The sequence below is a fragment of the Columba livia genome, chromosome Z, assembly GCF_036013475.1.
Source record: "Columba livia isolate bColLiv1 breed racing homer chromosome Z, bColLiv1.pat.W.v2, whole genome shotgun sequence".
Taxonomy (NCBI): domain Eukaryota; kingdom Metazoa; phylum Chordata; class Aves; order Columbiformes; family Columbidae; genus Columba; species Columba livia.
In genome coordinates this window covers 77,640,495-77,660,395 of record NC_088642.1, presented here as the reverse complement: position 1 = coordinate 77,660,395, position 19,901 = coordinate 77,640,495, and the positions used below count along the sequence as shown (strand labels likewise).

The window sequence follows — 19,901 nt, the reverse complement described above, 5'->3', positions numbered from 1 at the left end:
ACGCAGAGGCTATGAATGGTGGTGCTGCATCAAAATCAAAGACACAATTTAATTTATTTTTTCTTAACTTCTGTTTGTAGGTTTCTGCAACTCAACTGCAATCCCTGAAGGAATACTTGTAGAAGAAAGGCCTGGTGTCCATATCTTATTTCAAACAGGGCCGCTGAGGTCCCTATTCCGTTACATTTCAGGTAAAATTAGACCTCTGCATTTTTGACTGAGTCTGGAAGCAATATGTGAGCAGACCAAGAATTTACGGCTTTAGTAATTGGTTCCCGAGTACCAGGATATTTCACATGTTAAATTCTACAGAATTGTATGCAGTTGATAGAAAAAAAAGGCAGCTGTTGGCTTTTTATATTGATGCATGTTTTCACAAATGTTTGCATACGTACACAAAGTGTGAGTGTAGGTACCCAGATTTCAGATCTTTATTTTTTTTATAGCGGACGGTAATTTTCTCCCAAAGGACTCTTCACTTTGTTCAGCACACAGGACACAGAGGCAGCAGCACCACCACATTTTTCAGCCTTGTCTCTCAATAAGCAACTTCCAAGTGCCGGATAGAGACAAAGTGTGGGAAACTGCACTGTGTGTCCCTCATACTGAGACAAACCATGAACCCGCATTTCTGACTCACAGACAGCTACACCAGGCAGAGGAAAATGCTCAAAGAAACAAAGGCCTCATGGCACTTTCGGTGGAAATTTTGTGATTCTTGAGGATTTGCCTTTTCTAGAGAAGGAAGGTAGAGGGGTAACAACATAGTGATGATCAGCAGACAAGTTACTGGGTGGCTTTGGAAGGTCTGGGGTTGTTTCATCGTTGGTAGGCATTCACACAAAACCGACATATGTCGACAAAAAGGCATCATTTGGCCACGGGTCACTCATGTTTACAGCCACGTCCAGTACTGCTAATAGGTGTTTTAAAACAGGTTCTCCCTTGTCAGGAAAATGCTTTCAGTGTCTATATTCCAGCTGTGAACGCTGCAGAGAAGCACAAGTAATGCAGATGAAGATACCTCAGCTAAGGGTCAAAAATCATCTGGGGGAAGAATTATAAAAACAGAGTCTGTAAGAGTACAAAGAGGACAAATAGAATTTTATTTGGATAGAGATCTCTCAAATACTGTTAGAGAGATTAGCACTGCCAGGAACGGCAGGAGATGATGTTTCTAATACTGGCAAGACTCACTCTTTCTTAGATGAGATGCTTGAATTATTTCTTCAACCAAAAGTCACCGAATTAACAAAAAAATATTTGTATGTAGATTAACAAAGTTTCGAGATGATTAGAGGATAGCTACTTATGTAAAATAAATCTGTCTTAAAGATTTAAATTATAAATAAGTACAAGCAAATACAGAAAGACAGGTGCATATATAATACTAAGTGTATTTGACTGCTATGTCTTGCTCAAACTCTCAAAAACAGCTAATTGCAAGACTGCAAATCAGGTGGGAATCTCTCCACCATCAGACTGGCAGAGATCATTGAAATTTTAATGCCTTGGACAGAAGCTCAGAGCAAGCTCTGCTTTCTAGGATCAGCTAGGAATTTTACAAATTAAAGTGGCTGTTGGTACTTTACAACAGGTCTTCACTTTGTGCGATGAACTGAGGAATGGCTTCTGACCTGCAATATGCAGATGATCACAAATAGGTGTTTTTTGAATCCTCCTGTACTGAGTATCTGTTGAGAGAAAGTGTCCATGATAAGCCTTTCTGAATCTATGTTATGATTTTTAAAACATTTGAGAAATTAAAGGAGATGAGTAAAAGCAGCTATATTAAAGAGCAGAAAGACTGAAATTTGGAAAAGACTTAAATTTATTTAAATTGGAGATTTAAAAACTGCCTAATATTTACACACTGAACCACTGAAAAAACCTCACTGCAGGATAAAGCTGCAGACTTAACTGAGTGAATAATCAGCTCAGAAAAGATACCAAGAGTGTGCAGCAAAAAAAAATCTACAGAGAACAGAAGAGAGGAATGGCAAGCAAAAAAAGCTACATCTTCAAGCCTAAGTTAGAAGGAGACGGTGAGAAGTGCCAAAATTCACGCTGGATTTACACGAAGTGGTGCAAAAATGCAGTATGACTGGGGTTCAAATTAAAAATAGCGAGGAACAGCTCCAAGACTAATTCCATATTTTATCTCAGTGCCCAGTATGTGCATTCAGAGCACCAGTGGAGAAGACAGGAGCACAATACAATAGTTAATGTGGACATATCTTGGTCAGTGGTAGGAGAGCCAAGGAGGGGGACCAGAACAAGGTCCAGTCTAACAGTTTAAGAGAATGGACAGCAAAGGTACAGACCCAGCAGCAAGGGGGTTTTGTAACTGACTCAAGCTGATGTGATAATACCTGAATGAAAAATAACAAATGAAGCATCTGCATTTAAGAAAGAGGGGAAAAAAGCTATTTGGGTACCTGTTGTCCGACCTCAGTGTATCCATGGGGTTACTACCATTTTTGAAGGAAAGAATAACTAAGCATACAGAGCTATATAGAAACTGGCATAAAACACAATACTGGATTACCAAAGAAAGAGCATGCCAAACTAACTTGCTGTCTTCCTCTGATAAGATAACTAAATTAGCGGACAGGGAAACGGAGGAGATTCAACCTGTCTAAATTCAGTAAAACATTTGATATTGCACTAAATAGGAAATTATTATTTAAACTGCAGAACATAGGGATTACGTTAAAAACGTAATACAAAAGAAACTGCAAAAAGGTAACATAATAATGGGATATCCCAAGAGAACTATTGACCAGGAGACAGTTGACTAACTAAGCACCTCTAAAACTGGTCTGTAAAGTAATCTTAGTTAAAATATTCCTTAATAACCTGAGCACAAAAGAGATTGTTGGCAAATTTTGCTGATGATGCAAGGCTGGGAATCACAGTCAATACAACAGAAGAAACAGTTAAGAGGAAACAGAGGTTATAACACAAGTGTTGCCACATCAAGATTACCCACAAGACGATCTCAGCTCTGCTCTCCCTCTTTGTCTCAAAAGTACTGACAGTATCAACAAAACAAAACACAAATGCCCCTCATTCTTCTCTTGCAACTACAGATTCCCCTCACACGTCGTAGATCTCATTTGCTCAACCATGTTTTACACAAAGAAAAACAGAACTCGAAATGCTGAGAACTAACCAAATACCGCAATTTCCATTCCACAAGCAATTCCAGCATTTTAACATTTGTCTTTTTCTTTAATCAACATAAAAGTTAAATATGAACATTTTTCACATGACAAAAACCTTCTGGTTAGAGACGGTAAATACTAAGAAAGAAAATGTCAGTATTTCCAAATTAAGGTGTGCTGTATAAATCTGCTGAACCAATTCGCTTAGAATCAGCTGGACATTTGGTCAGATAATCTTAGCAGAGTGCACAACCCAAGGCACATCTGATTCTCACCCATAAAACAGGGTTTATACCCTGCCTATCTCTACCTTGAGGCATTCGAAGACACCTCACTACTCTAACAGCCATAAAGTCAAATAAATACTATACCACCAAAAGTATAATTCTGATTCTCCCAACAGAGCATCGGTGGGGAAAGGTCTAAAAAATACAGCTCTGCAGGGCAAAGCAGCAGATTGTTGAGCTGTTGCTAAAAAAGCTTTTAGAAAAGTTTAATACACTGTCGCACTTCCAGTAGGATTAAACTGATCCTAGGTAAACTACTTTGTTTTCATTTGTCTAATCAGAAAAATAAATTTGTGAAGAAAATGTGTGTAGAAAATGAATTTTTCATTAGGAAATTCTCTAACACCTTCACCTCTGCCCTAGTATCCATGCAGCAGTAAGCAAAAAAGAACTGCAGGTTTTTAAACCTGACTGCAATTGTAACTCTGAAAAAAGAGAAAGAAAGGCACTTTCTAGTCATAGAAAATACATTTATTTCATATCAATATCAGGGACACTTCAAATCCTTTTATAAGGCTTTTACTATGTGCACATATAAGCACACTGAAAAAGTACTTCAAGAGCCAAAGTATGCATTTACATGACAGAACGTGAAACCAAAATCAATATACTGCAGCTCACCACATAGAAGGCTAAGGTTACATTCAGTTTTGTTCTTTGCCTCTGAAAACAACCAATGATACACAAATCTGAATTAAAATGAAATCAGAGGTCTAACTTCAAAACAGCCCAGTACCCAAAGTCTATATAGTTAAAGAATCTACCACCTCTACAGATCCTGTGAAACATGACAGGACAAGGGGTGATGGGTTTAAACTAAAGGAGGGAGATTCAGGCTGGACACGAGGAAGAAATTTTTGACACTGAGGGTGGTGAGAGCCTGTCCCAGGTTGGCCAGAGAGGTGGTAGATGAACCATCCCTGGAGACATCCCAGGCCAGGCTGGACGGGGCTCTGAGCAACCTGAGCTGGGTGAAGATGTCCCTGCTCATGGCAGGGGTGGCACTGGATGAGCTTGGAAGGTCCCTTCCAACACAAACTGTTCTGTGATTCTAAACTACTCAATAACATGAAGACAACAGCAATATGTGCGCATGGACAAACCTGTGGTTTTATCAATCCCCGTGTGCCTTGCTTGGGGCCAGCGATGGTTCCACCCACTGTCACAGCAAAAATGGCTCTTGAACTACACTGACACCAGTAGGACCTTGTTGGTAGGACCTGCTGGTAGAACACGCTTAGTGCAGACTTGCCGTATTACTGAGAAATTTCCACGTAGCTTCTTACACATTTCTAAAAGAGCTTTTAAAACTGTCTGTATTTCAATGGAATTAGAAACAATGTTCCTGTTTTTCCCTGGGGTATAGACGTTCAGACAAACCCATTTAATCCTTCCCAGCAATTAGAACACATCCAGTAAGAAAAAAAAACTGTATTTTCCTCCTACTCCTGCGACAGATGCAGACCTCCGACAGGAAGTTGTATTTCAAACTAAATTTGAGAGTGGAGGGGGTTAAGCAAGCCCTCTAATCCCCGCCTAACGCTGCTTCTTTTTCTTCATTTTCAAATTGTCCTCCAGACGCTCGGAGATATGGGTCACCAGAGAAATGCGTAACTACTTGCAATACAGTATGTTAGTACTCAAACAGAAAGCATGGTTGCTACTGAAGCCGAATAAACAACCTGCAGCAGGGGAATCCATAATGATAAACATGCTCTCATTACTACAGAACATGCAGTAGGAATTCCTCACATCATACTCTGCACTTCATTTAGACAACGCGATGTTTCCCCCTCTCATCTGCTCAGGGAAAACAGTAAAATTAAAACTGGATGACAATGAAAACAATAAAAATGGGGTCAAATTTATCCCTCGCTTAATTCCACACGTTTTAATGTGTCACATGGAAGAAGAATGTAGACCACTGCACTAATATTTGTTATACACAGTTTTATTGTGAAATACAGTTTGTTCTGACTTAAAGTATAAGTCAAACATCTGTAACATAAATACTAAACAGCTCAGTCCTGAGATTTTTATCCTCACAGTCTTCACTCATATGATTTCTTTTTTAAGCTGTACCATGTTTGCTTACTCTACAGTTCCAGCTTAGGAATCAGGCAAAATTTTCAGTAATAAGCTCAGGAAAACCAAGGTATAACAGAGAAAGGCAAGGTCCTAAATACATATATTCCTTCTTTAACACAGGAGTAGTTGAAAGGAAAGTAAACATCACAAGGCAATGATGGATTAATTAAAGTTCCTGTCTCAGTAGGTTTTTTTTAGTATTATAAGGAGGTTTTTCAATATCAAGTGGCATTACAAAATTCACTGCATATTCTGCATCAAGATTAGTCTTCTACAAAGTTACTCTGTTTTGTTGACTTCTACCGCCTACAAACAAGCTACTCTGTGAAAACTGAGACAGAAAAGTGAAGTGCTTTGATCGAACTTTCATGGTAAATTCACAACAGAACTCAAGAGTATAATTTGATTATTCTGATTCCTAGTGTCAAAATGCCATGTATTTCTAAACACTCAAAACAATAATTAGCTACCTTACAACTCACTATTTTAGTAAAATAACTTCAAAACCAGTTCTGAAGCTTCAGTACATAAACCATTTATGAACATTAGCAACCTTTAAAACAACGGATGGCAGTAAAATACACAAGACATGTTAAACATGTTTTTGTCTTCAAAACCAAACATTCCAAAATGAAGATCAATTATTATCAAGCTGTAGTCATTCAGTGGTAAAATATTAAAATGTTTAGAACATCCTTTCATCATTTTTTAGTTTTAGAAGTGAAATCAGCACACACCGTGCTTAACGGTTTATCAGAGGTCAGTGCTACAGGACAACATTAACATAACGATGTCTCAGACAACCTCGCAGTACATCCTGGGACCTTCCCAGCTTTTGCCACTGTCAAAATCGTGCTTTGAAACAATCTAAATAATAACTTGAAGAAGAACTCTCTGTACTAAATACCGAAGTTTAAGAAAAAAATACTACCAAATTGTTCTGTGGACTACTAGAGAATGTGCCTTCAAAAGCTGGATGTCCCTACAGCAAGGGAAACATTTAATCTTCAGGAACCCTGAAGAACAAATACCTGAACCTTGTAACACCAACATTTGTGAATTTCTTCAGTTCTTCGGACTATTACTACATATAACCAAGGAGAACCTGTGCCTGTAAAACTAATATTATCATGCTAATAAGTAACTTCCAGTGTAAACCCGGCACAGAACCTGATGCCAGAGAAGCAACAGCAGATGCAAGATGTGTTTGTATGTTTAATTTAAAAGTATAATCTGAACAGTGAGATGATTAACTCTTTGACAAATACACCTTCGTTCCAAATAACTATTAATCACAGAAGTAGGAGCTGAAAGTATACTTAAAACATAGTTTAACATGTTCTGATTAAAAAGTCTCTACCCACATTTTCCTCTGTTAACATTTCTGTTAGTTATTCAGTCATACAGGTTTTCCTCATGGTAAAGAATCTTAATTGTATTTACACGAAACAGTAGTGGAAAATTGCAATTCTTAACGTGATTTTGGGGGAAATACGAAAATGGAAAAAAAATAATTTTATATCAACATATAAATATACATATATTTCCTTAAAATAATGAAGGATGATGTGTGTGTAAAATAGGGCTGCGATCAGCTTTCCAAAAATGACTGAACAGCTACAGTGTATTTGCTTTAGGGTTTTTTTGCCACAGTTCATGGTGGTTGTACATAAGCAAGCTCCTTGATGCAGGACAGTTTTACTAAACTCTCTTTGATTTGGAATAAAAAGGAATAAACACACAAATAAATGCAGAATACCTGAATCATGTTAGCCTGGCAGATCACGTCAGGCTTTAATGAGGTCCAGTTTTTCCAAAATGTGTAAATGTTAGATAAAACTCGGGCGCACGCGTTAACTGAAATACTTGAAATGGGAGCTAGGTGACCCCGACCAAGGAACAGGATGCGACGCCAAGTATTGGTTTTGCACGGCAATCTTATATCTCCTATTCTCCCAGAGACGCTCACACCATCTCGAACCCACTAATTCCCCATGCCAGGCCCCTCCTGACGGTCTCGAAACAACCTGATTTCCAACAAGGTTTCTGCAGCTTTCATCTCTTTGGTATCAGGTGCTCTCAAATAAACAACTTTTTCTGACTTAGCTCATAATCACACTGCCATTGGAGAAACCGCTGCTGATGTAGATATTAAATAAATACATTAAACTAAGCCAAAAACTACATGTAATTTGGAACACACCCCTCCAAAAAGCTAGATAGAAATACATAATTTTGCTAACTAAAAATAGCAATAATATAATAATATAGTAATACTTAATTCTTCGTTATGGATATAAGACTCCAGAAAACAGGAAAAAGTCATATGTCATGTTGGGAAGTTACAATAAGAGATTTTATTTTGGTTTTAAGGCTTACTGTTACAGCAGTGTTGAGAAACAGCAGTTACATAACTTATATTACTTGCATGAACTCTGAAATCCTTGTTTCTCTTCCTAAAAGAGCATGTTTGTATGTACCTAACACTGTTCTACATGGTGTTTCAAAAAGATGGACCCAATTTCAAAGCACTTTGCATAAAGTTTGGATCCACCTTTCTGAAACACCTCATGCTTTCATGTTAACAAGCCTCTCTGACATGCCATGTAGAAGCTTCACTCTGTTTCAGATTTCTAAAGGGTATTTATAAAATACTTGTCATTAAATACTGCTGCAAATGTTTAGCATGACTTTTAAAATGTGCGTTCTGTTTTATATTTACACTTTCCTATTCTTATGTAAGTCTTTGTCTCTGGTACTTTACATATTAATTTCTTCAGCCCCCATGAACTCATTCTTCAGAGAAAAGCAGAGCAATCATGTCTCTATCTGTGCAGAAAACCAAACAATTATACTGTCTGCGCTGAGGCTTGTCATTCTGATGAAGAAACATGACTTAGTGCTCACATTATTGCTATTGATTGCCAATCACAATTGGGAACTGTCTGAGTCACTCAGACAAAAATTAACCTAAAAAGGAGCACATTAATATCAGATTTTCTCATATAAAATTATAATTCTATAACCAAGGTTAGTGTATTTTTTTTTGGCAGTACAAACCTCTCCTGAGACGCTGACTACAGAGACAGCCTGTCCTCTTCCCCAGTCGTGGCTGCATGGATGAGCTTTAACAGGCACACTTGATCAAAGGAGGGACTTACTCAAGCCTGTATGCAACATATACAAACCTTATATATGCCACAGTTTTGTCTCCTGGGGACCCTCCTGAGGCTCCAAGTCATGTCAGGGGAACAACATCCATACGGGCCAAGAGATCAATGCCTACACAAACCCAGAACTACTGTTCTTAGCCCTAATAAGGAGATAAAGCCTGCTGAGCAGTTGGATATTTAGAAGACAATATTTCTGAAGAAAAAAGCACAGTCTTCCTCTGGTTTAGGAAAAAGGAAATTAAAATTCAAGACATTTGTAGATGAGTTCTGCACAGCTCTCATTTTATCATCACCCAAAAAGTGTTCACCTCAAACTCTTTAGTACATATTGGCTCATTTTTCTAACATGAAAGTAAAATAATAAGCTTCAACCAAGTTCTTGAAGATGCTTGGGGTTAAGAACAAGGCCAAGGGAAGTTAAGAACAACGCTAATCTTCAAAATTCACCTATTTCACTAGGGCAAGCTTTCAGCACAGATATGTAAAACGGCACTTTGAAAAGCATTTGTTCTTTTTCAAAACGACTGCACTTTCAGCCACTAGAAAGTAAGTAATATGGACCATTTAATAGCACATATGCTTCAACTCATAGCACGGCTCCTGAATACCAGTCATTCGCAAAGATCGGGTAAAAAGTGCTATTCTGAAGCCGTAAAGGTGCAGAAGTGTGCGATGACCTGAGGGATTGCCCAGGGCTCAGCCTTACTGCACCTGCATCTTGACCGTCAGGACATTTTGCTACCAGTCAGCAGCTGATACCAGGTGCATATGGACCCCTCTAGTTGGCAGGACTCACGCACAGCTCCAGGAAACCCCAGGTTGCAGATCCCTGCCGCCTGGCAGTTTTACATGCTGCTTTCCTAGGATAGATCTTCTCTGGAGAAGCATTTGTGTCGGTTCTGTTCAATTTTAACACCAGATGATGTACAAATGAAAACGAATTTCACCCAGGAAAGGCAAAAGTCATGTTTTTGGTAACAAAGCTGGAAACAAGATTACCAAGAAAAAGTATCTAAAGTTATGGATAATCTAAGGTCACGGTTCATTAAAAATAGCATTTTTAACCACCAGGGTTTTCCTCTGCTTCAAGGCAAAGCTCAGCTACAAAGGTGAAATAAATGACTAACCTCGCAGCGTTCTCCCTCTTTAACCCATCAGAGCTCAGCTTTAATGATAAGTTGCAAGAGCAGTGACCAAGTTTTTGTTCTCTGAGGCTAATAGCTTCCCAGTTCTTTTTATCACATAAGAATGCAGTTTTTAGACTGATTTACTGTAAATTGCTATGACAACTCACACGTCCAATCCCAAGGGGAAAAAAAAGCCAACCAAGGAGATTTAACCATTTGTTGTCTCATCTCATCACAATTCCTAAATGTCTAAATGCTTGTTACACAGTGGACACAAGCTACCTGAGGGCCATGGCCATTGCTTAGCATTACGACTAGTACTACTACTACTTTGGAGCAGCAGTATCAGGTCTGAACTACAGCAGCACAAAAGTTCTTCAGTCAGTCTCTGGGGAAAAAGAAAAATGCAATATGTACCATCATTAAGCAAGTTTCAGCATGGAACAATCTTAGTCCATACCCACGACTGTCAGCCTATCCCTGACCTTCTCCACCTGTTCCTCTTCGCAGTCCAGCCACAGCAAACACTCCTGCCCTCTTCCTCACACGTCTCACCTGCAAATGCGCAGCCCATTTCCTCTAACTGAAACAAATTATTTCCTCATTTGCTTTTAAAAGCTCACCCTAATACAGGCATTCCCCGTTGCACACTGGAGTCTCAGTGATGAAGGAGGACTCTAAATATTAATAAGGGGAAAATGCTATCTAATACTGTGACTTGTTAGTATAATTCCTTACAAACTTCCTGTGTTTTCTGCCCTGTTTCCTCTGCTATGAGGGTAACGTATCTCTCTGATTTCTTTGGGGAAGGACCTAAAAGAAGGAGAAATTCCTAGCTAAACTTCACATGAAAACAGAACTTGGGACACAGATTTTAGAACAAAATCTGAGGGATTTTGGGGATTGCATTTTCTCAAAATCTAATTCCAGGCTTTTATGACTCTCTACCTACGGCAAAAGGGAAAATCTGTCTCACACATAATGTAAAGATGACAGTCCTGCTTTACAAGGGAAAAACATGCATTGTTGTACAACCTCTGTTCCAATTTCCTGACCCTCCAAGCAGCCTTGCAAAATCTGATAGATGTATATGTATATCTCACCAAAGGCATGAAGTCTAAATACCCATCCATCTTTCACTACAATCATGGATAACATAAACTGAGTAATAATGATGTATTAAATAGGAGGGCAAGGGAACTTCGGGGTCATTAAGTTCAGTATCTCATTATCACAAGTATCAAATATTATATTACGCCTCTTACTGAATTAATATATTTTTATCTGAAAACTAACTGGCTTCAGGATACTATTGCTTCTTTTGAAAAGTAATTTCAGCATTTCACTTCTCCTCTGGTTCTAGTGCAAGTTTATCCAAGTTCGGTTTATAACTTTTAATGCTAGTGCCAACATCTTAGTTTAGTTTAAATAGCTCTTCCATTCCTTGGCATTTCAAACCTTTTTTCTCCAATGTATCAACACAGATAAATCATATTTCTTTTCAGGCTTTGTGTTTTTTTCCAGGCTAAACAAGATGAATTCTTCTGGTCTTTTCTCACAAAATGGGCTTTGCCCAATCACCACCACAATTTACTATTTTTTTTAATTCCCCTTTTTCTTTTTGAGTGTAAGTAACTGAATTTAAAAACACAGCACAACAGACAAGCACTCAACATCCTTGTTGTATAATACCAATTTCAGCTGAGAACAATGCCCAGAGAGAACCAAAAACTGCCTGTATTTCATTCATGCCCATTAGCAGCTCTGAGTTATCCTCCTATCAACTAAAACATCCATTTCTTTCTCCTCCTCAGTCATTTCCAACTAATGAGCCACAAGCTTCTGAAACAGCATTATCTTACATCTACTGCCCAAGTACATGACCGTATACTTGTACCACTAAATTTTGTCCAGTTTCTGCTATGCCAGTCCTCAGGGTTTTCTGGTTCTCTCTGTAGGAATTTCTTATCTTCTGCTGTATTGACAATGCCTCCAGATATCACAGCATCACAGTATGTTTGGGATTGGAAGGGACCTCAAAAGATCATCCAGTCCAATCCCTCTGCTGGAGCAGGAACGCGTAGGTGAGGTCGCACAGGAAGGTGTCCAGGCGGGTCTTGAATGTCTCCAGAGAAGGAGACTCCACAACCTCCCTGGGCAGCCTGGGCCAGGCTCTGCCACCCTCACTGAGAAGAAGTTTTTTCTCAAATTTAAGTGGAACCTCTTGTGTTCCAGCTTGATCCCATTACCCCTTGTGCCACCGAGAAGAGCCTGGCTCCATCCTCATGGCACTCACCCTTTATATATTTATAAACATTAATGAGGACCCCCTTTAGTCTCCTCTTCTCCAAACTAAAGAGACCCAGCTCCCTCAGCCTTTCCTGAGGTGCTCCATTCCCTTCATCACCTTCGTTGCCCTACACTGGACCCTCTCCAGCAGTTCCCTGTCCTTCTGGAACTGAGGGGCCCAGAACTGGACACAATATTCCAGATGTGGTCTCACCAGGGCTGAGTAGAGGGGAAGGAGGACCTCTCTCGATCTACTAACCACCCCCCTTGTAATACACCCAAGGATGCCATTGGCCTTCCTGGCCACAAGGGCACAGTGCTGGCTCATGGTCATCCTGTTGTCCACCAGGACCCCCAGGTCCCTTTCCCCTACACTGCTCTCTAATATGTAATTTCCCAGCCTATACTGGAACCTGGGCTTGTTCCTGCCCAGATGCAGGACTCTACACTTTCCCTTGTTAAATTTCATCAGGTTATTCCCCGCCCAACTCTCCAGCCTGTCCAGGTCTCTGGATGGCAGCACAGCCTTCTGGCGTGTCAGCCACTCCTCCCAGCTTAGTGTCATCAGCAAACTTGCTGATAGTACACTCTATTCCCTCGTCTAAATCGTTAATGAATATATTGAATAATATTGGCCCCAGTACTGACCCCTGAGGCACTCCACTAGATACTGGCCTCCAACTAGGCTCCGCACCATTGACTACCACTCTCTGGCTTCTCTCCTTAAGCCAGTTTGCAACCCACCTCACTAGTCTATTGTCTAGACCACACCTCCTCAACTTAGCTGTGAGGATGCTGTGGGAGACTGTGTCAAAGGCTTTGCCATTAGCAAATTTAATTAACCCTCTTCTACTTCCTGTGCTACAGTCACTAGTTAAAATACAAGATTTGTCCAAGGACAAGTTTTTGTGGTATTATCACACAGCTTTGTTTTCCGGTGTGCCACTAGTATGTTTTACAAAACTCTGAAGGGATTAGAAGCACTGAATTTTCTTTTTCCAACAAATCGGTTATTATGCCAAATAACAGTAATGCTTTAATATTCCCACTATCTTCTGTAAAACCATTTTGCATTCTATCCTGTTTCCATTTTCAACCTTTACTTATTTCTTCTATAAGAATTAATTCAAAAACCTTGAACACCACCGATGTTAGGCTAACAATCCTATAGCTTTTTGCCTTTTTAAAAAGAAAAAAAAGGTATTTCTTCTTTTACATTCCAGCACTATCACCCAACAAGGCAGACACCTGACAGGAATTCTAAGGTGGAAGTTACCTCTTACCTTCTCTACTTTACAATCTCCACTCAAATTCTGCTTCCCCTTCGACTGAAGTAATTTGTGTCTACAAACACCCTCATACTCATTAGCCATCCTGCCTTTTCTGAAATCTTTACTGAAAATGAAAATTCATTTCCACTTACCTGGTGGAGAGAGTAAAATATAATTTTGTCTGCAATCTTTTCCCTGGGTTTGCTTCTCTTCCTTTAATCTTTCTATATGTAGGGTTAAAGAACCTTTTGACATTTGTCTTAGCATTTTTCAGACCTATTTTCAAGATACAACGCAGGTTATCTTTTGGGGACTTCTATTTTATATCTAAAATGTCTAAGCTACACCTTTGCTCCATTCCTTAAGGTTGCTTTGTTTTCCTAATGATCTTGCAGCAATGGTTAGGTCTCAGACTATTCTGCACTTCTGACTGAAAGGAAGTCAAAGCACGCTTCAGCCGAAATCATTATGTATCTTTAAGAAATTACAATTCATCCGTTTTGAAATTAAGAAATTCAAATACTTCAGTTGCCCATCTATGTATTTTAAACAGGATCAATTCATGATACATCCATTCAAGCTTGTATTCTAAGGCCAGCTATTCCATAATTCTTACTACGTGCTATAACCAAAACTGAGAGTTTCAGGTTTTGCTCAGTAAGAAACCCAACTGCGGAAAAAATCCATCAGCTGTTACACACAGAAGACGTTGACCATTTTTACAAATAAAAACAGAATAATAATTAGATTAAATAATGCCACAGTTATCAACAAACAACTTGCAAAAGACTAATGTGGAAAATAATTCTACAAGCTTGTCTTAAAGTGCTATTACTGACATGGTAAAAACTTTGTTTCTTTTAACCTAAAAAGTTGTAAATTCTCCAGAACTGATTTCCAATTCCATGACAAATATTTTTCTAACCTATTTTTGGAGAGTTGTGCTGAGGAAGCTTTCTGTATTCTTCCAAATACTAGGGATATGATCACTATTTATCTACCATTACTAAAAATAGTCAAGAAAAACATAAAGTGAAGCAAAAGGAAAGATGAAAACAAAATATTTCTGATTATTTTACAGTAAGATCGAGGGAATAACACACTACTGAGCACAAATACAGAAGGTATGGACAGATGGAAACTATCCAGTGTACGCAGTCGTTTGATTACAGTATCTGGTTTCCTGACATTATCAGACTGAATCACCTGTTTCTGCAAAGGCACGTTCGCAACTTCTAGAGAGAAGGCTCAGGTACCAGAAAGAACGTGGTACATTAGTACGATACTCCGCTTGGGTTAACATACCATCCTACTTCTCCACGAGGTTAATTGTGTCTAACAAAGCAATGCATGAATAATAGCTACTCTGCCTCCAGAAGTAAGCACTTACAACTCCTTCAAAAAGAAAATAAATAGAAGCTCCCTGAAAAACAGCTTACAACCCGAGTTATTCCCTTGTTACAACCATGTTTGAAACAGACAAAAAGTGTTTTCTCTTTGTATCTGTTCTCTGCTATTTGCCACAATACACAACTGCAAAGTGTGTGAGTGTAGTGGAAGAATCCATTTGCAAGAGTTCTCCACATCTCCTACTGCCTAATTCAACACATTCCATAAAACGTAATCAACGGTTTGAATTTCTAGCATTTTACTACATTATTATGTAAGGACAAACATTTTATTTCAGAATCAGCTGAATACAACTGTATTTACAGTCAGAGACAAATTTTTAAATCCCTTTTCTTAGATACAGGTTGGGGGAAACTTAAGAGACAGATCAAAAGACAAAAAAAAAATAAAAAAATAAAGACAATTAAAAAAAGGAAAACCTTCCATTCTGTTCTGTTGATCCTGAAAATGAAACTATTTGTAATCCAAGCTCCAGCATTCTGAAACAGCTCTAAAATAGTCTCTAACTGACTAGAATAGGGTCATCCCATTCCTTAACAAAGTATTGCATCAGCTCAACTCCCTCCTACTCTTAACACTTGTTTCTTTTCATCCATTCACTCCTTGTATTTCTACATATTATTAGTAAGTTCAGTTCAAAGTGTTAAGTATTCAGTTCTTAATAATTATTATTTAAAATTTTTCAGGGCACTCGATTTCGATTTGCTTAAGCACTTTGTTGTATTACTCATGTGTGGTTATTATATGTTCTTCAATCACTAAAGGAAACTGATTATGCTTTTAACATACTATTTACATCTTCGAAGAGTGCAGCCCTTTATCAAGGACTTCACACATATAAGGGAAGAACCCTTCACAGCAAGATTTCTAGACCTGACTAAGACACCATACACCGAACACCTACCACATCAACAGCTGTCAGTACATCAGACTCTTCTAATAATGGATGTTTACACACGGCTAGGAGATCTACGATGAAGGGCTGCCTTTGAAAAACATCAGGTAGATGTTACTTCTCAGATATGGTTTAAAATAATACCAGTGGACAAAACCTGAAAGTAGTAGCCAAATAAAATACCACAAGGACACCTTCCAGAACAACAAGTGTATCATGATACAACAGGGGTTTCAACTGAAGATAATTAAACGCATTAACTGAAAGACACCAATAACACCACCACTCATTATTTTTCTATTTCTTCCTTTTTACCAATATCTCCATCACAGTAGTATCTTGGCAGTTTACTTTAACAAAAAATATTAAAGCCTAGCTATTTTTAGAGGTATTTCTAGAGACAGTTTTGAAATAAAATTCTGTAGCGAGACTCCACTGTGCCAGTAGAATGCTCTTTACATGCAGAGACAAAGAAAATGAGTAATATTAGCAGAAGAAGTGAAAAACCTGCAGAACTACATACAGCAGTAAATAAAGTCTAATACAACAAATCTGATTAGCAGTGGCAAAAAAATACATTGTCTACATTACTGTTGGCCAGATTTTTCCAGGTGCCCATGAAGCTCTATATAAATGAAGTTTAGACTAGCTCCAGTGTTTGGAAACAGAGTTTAGAAACACCTTTACTTTATCAGTAAGGTATGATTCACTTTGATTCAAAAACTTGGATATTAAAGAGCTTTGCACTTCTGACTAGTGTTACCTGTAAAGCAGAATCAGATACAGTTCACAGTACAGTGAGTCCTTACATTACCTTCAGTGAAAGCTGGATAGAAATTTAATGTATCTTTGCTCTGGTAGAGCAACCCACACCCCAGCAACACTATAGTTATAGAATTATTACATCAACCAGAAAAACAAAATAACAGGCAAAAAGATAGGGAAATAAGCATTCCTTATACTGAAATAAAAAAGAGTATTTCAATTACACGTGTCTTTCAAAGATAGCCATCTACCATAACCATGAGAGATGCCTTCACAGTAAGTCCAATGGTTTCTCTTGTTAAGAATTTTTGCATATATGAAGAATCGGGTGGAATCACAGGACTTGCTGTATAGCTTATGGATTCACTTTAGTACCACACACACAGAGTAGCTTTGGATGGGACCGTATATGTCCAGAAATCTAGGACAGACTTAGCAAGTCCTGAATATTTATAATCATAGAATCACAGAATGTCCCGAGTTGGGAGGGACCCAGCAGGATCATAGAGCCCAGCTCATGTTCCTGCACAGGACAACCCCAAAATTGACACCATGTGTCCGAGGGTGTTGTTCAATCGCTTCTTGAACACTGTTAGGCTTGGGGCCATGACTACAATGTAGGATCAAAAATGCTACCAGAAAGGTTCAGCACAGTTTTACTATTGACAGACATTCAAATCTCCCCTTCTTTTAAATCTTCCATTCACACGGCCAGATGTTTTATCAACTAAAGGTATGCTGGGCTTCACCAAAGAATGAAATATTTTAGTATCCACATACTCAGCATATTCTGACAGGGCTACAAGGCTGCCCATCAGGAGATTTTACATGTGGCTAGTCAAATGCACTCTCTGTCTTCCCAAAGCGTAGGTCCTTGAAGAAAGAGAGAAAAAAAATCAGCAGAAAAAAACTATTTTATTTATGTAGACATAGTTCTTTATCAACCCATGTTTGTTTTTTCATATTGCATCAAATCCACATGACAAAACATTTTGAAATTGCTCATCAATTTGCTTGTTAAATATAGTTCACTCAGAATTAGCTTGTTTTGAATTGTTTCGTCTGATTGATTTTTCTTTCTTTCAGATTCGAATCTTGTGGTCAGCTGAGTTTCAGGTCCAAGGAAGGGTGGGGGCTTTTCCTTCAGCTGGGAGGTCTGTAACATCTTTCTCATGTAGATTCCCTGGCACACAGTAAGTTATCAGCACAGGCTGCAAATTTTCCCTCAGGCAGAGAGTTTTTACGGTCTCTGTCCTCTACTCAGCCATTTAATTCCCTAAAACTTACAGGAGCTAATTATCTTTAAAAACCTCTACATTGCTCAAGTGTGGTTAATATCATTCCACTGATGGAAGAATTTCTGAGTAGAGGCATGGGTAGAGACAGAAACACACATCACAGAAAATCAGATCAAAACAGTTTTCTAGTGCAATCCAAAGCAGAGTATTATACCTTGCTAACTCTTGGTATACCAGACCTTCTGCATTTTCATCTTTCCATTATTTAACACTTTTCTTAGAATTCAAGTCAGTGCAGCTACGGTTTACACAAAAACTATGTCTTTGATGTTAAATGGCAAGTGAGAAGAAAAACCGGGGAACGTGAAAACAAGCATCTATCAACAGGCAGGAAATTAAAATATTTTGAAAATTATAAACTCATGAGAATTTCTACCATTTATATTTGTATTTAAATGGCTGCAGTTGTAGTATTTATTTTTTCAAGCTAAATAATTCTAGGTAATGCCATACCACGGGATCAAAATTTTGATTGTGTTCTCTCTTCAAATGTTCTTTAACCGTACTCCTACATCTTCATCACTGGACTAGTTAAACATACATCAAACATACATTAAAACATATGCTGTTGAGGCACAAGGACTCTACAAAGGAGACAGTTAAATGTATTCCCACATAGTTAAGTGTATTCCATGCATCCTACATGGGACTTAGGATTTAGGATTTCATATAGCAAGCTTTTTCTTGCTCTCATGTTCATTCTTGCAAACCCACATAACTACTCAAGACAATTAACCTTGCTTTAGCTTCTAAATCTTGTACAAAACCCTCAAAATCAGAAACTTCCATTTAGATTAGCAGGTTTCTATTTATGTGCCTATGTGGCCTGATTTTCCACAGCATTATGTATTCAGAAGCTTCCACTAAAGACAGCCAAAGGACTCACCACTGCTAAGTATCAGGTCAGTTCAGAAAGCTACACTCAGCTCCTTGAGATTGCTGAAAATCGTACAGCCTAGGTACCAGAAAAGGCATGACCTGTAGCCATGTTTAACTAATCCTTCTGACACACCTCACTTCTAACATGATTAGTACTATCTGCTAACATCCAAAAAGTGTGGATTTGACTGAGCAGTGCATAAAGAAAGGAAAACAAAAACTTCACAACCTGAAGAACTAACAAAGCTGGGAAATGGAATTCAGTTTGCTTAAGAGAGACACTTAATTCAGATTCATTAATTCAGATTCCGGGTTTAAGTTTCAACTTAGTTGGTGAAGAAAGGTCTCCAAAAGCAGACCATGTCTGCTGCCTAAATTCAAGCAGCCAAGGTCTTTATTTAGAGATACTCAGAAACACATACTGCTCTCCACTGACTAGACAGGAACTTAGCTCCTTGTTTTCAGACTTTTCTAGGCACAAGTGCTGGTACACTCAGGTACTTAGAGCTACACCTGCATCCCCAAGAAATACAGAACAACAGCAACAGATCGAGGGCATCAATAGCTGGTGCAGTGACCGCAAAACCTACAGTGTACGCAGCTCCAAGATTATACTGCGACTGGATTCAGTCCGATTCTTTGAACTAAAAGACCAACTACCTGTGGCTCAAAGCTGTACATGAAAATCAGTCATTGGTTTGTGCTCTTACACCTCCATTAGGAGTTGGTGACCATGCAGTGCGTACCTGGAACAGACCTCCTAATTGAGTTTCCTCCAAAACTATGGTATTGCTCTAAACCACAGTACTAATGTAAGCATAGGCTAAACAAATCTCAGGCTCTCACTATGGCTTCCGTCCCCGCCTCTCCTCCCCTTCATCCCTGTGTGGAAATCAGGCATTTGAGTTATCACCAGCATCTTTCTTCTCCATTACATTGACTGGTATTGCAAAGCTTGTTAGGATCTCAGCATCTTCAGAATATGAATAACCTCTGCCAGATCCGACTGATCTTGGGAAACAGCTTCAAGAGTACATTGTAGTGGAGTGACAGAGAAGCAGTACGACCTCTTCAGATCATTTCCAAAGGAAATCAATCAAAGAACGGTTACTCACGACCACTGGCTTTCCAATATTACTGCCTAGATGTCCTTGATACTGAAAGCCTCAAGAGAAGTAGTTAGCATAAATGTACTTTGTAGACAAAGTTTCACATTTATTTATTTTGAAGTCTTGAAACACAATAACTGATT

At 38.7% G+C, this 19,901-nt stretch overlaps 1 protein-coding gene across 7 annotated transcripts in view; it reads right to left on the bottom strand.

Moving 5' to 3' along the window:
- ATG10 (autophagy related 10) overlaps positions 1–19,901 on the bottom strand; it is a 113,527-nt gene that overhangs the window by 44,376 nt on the left and 49,250 nt on the right. The window lies entirely within an intron of this gene.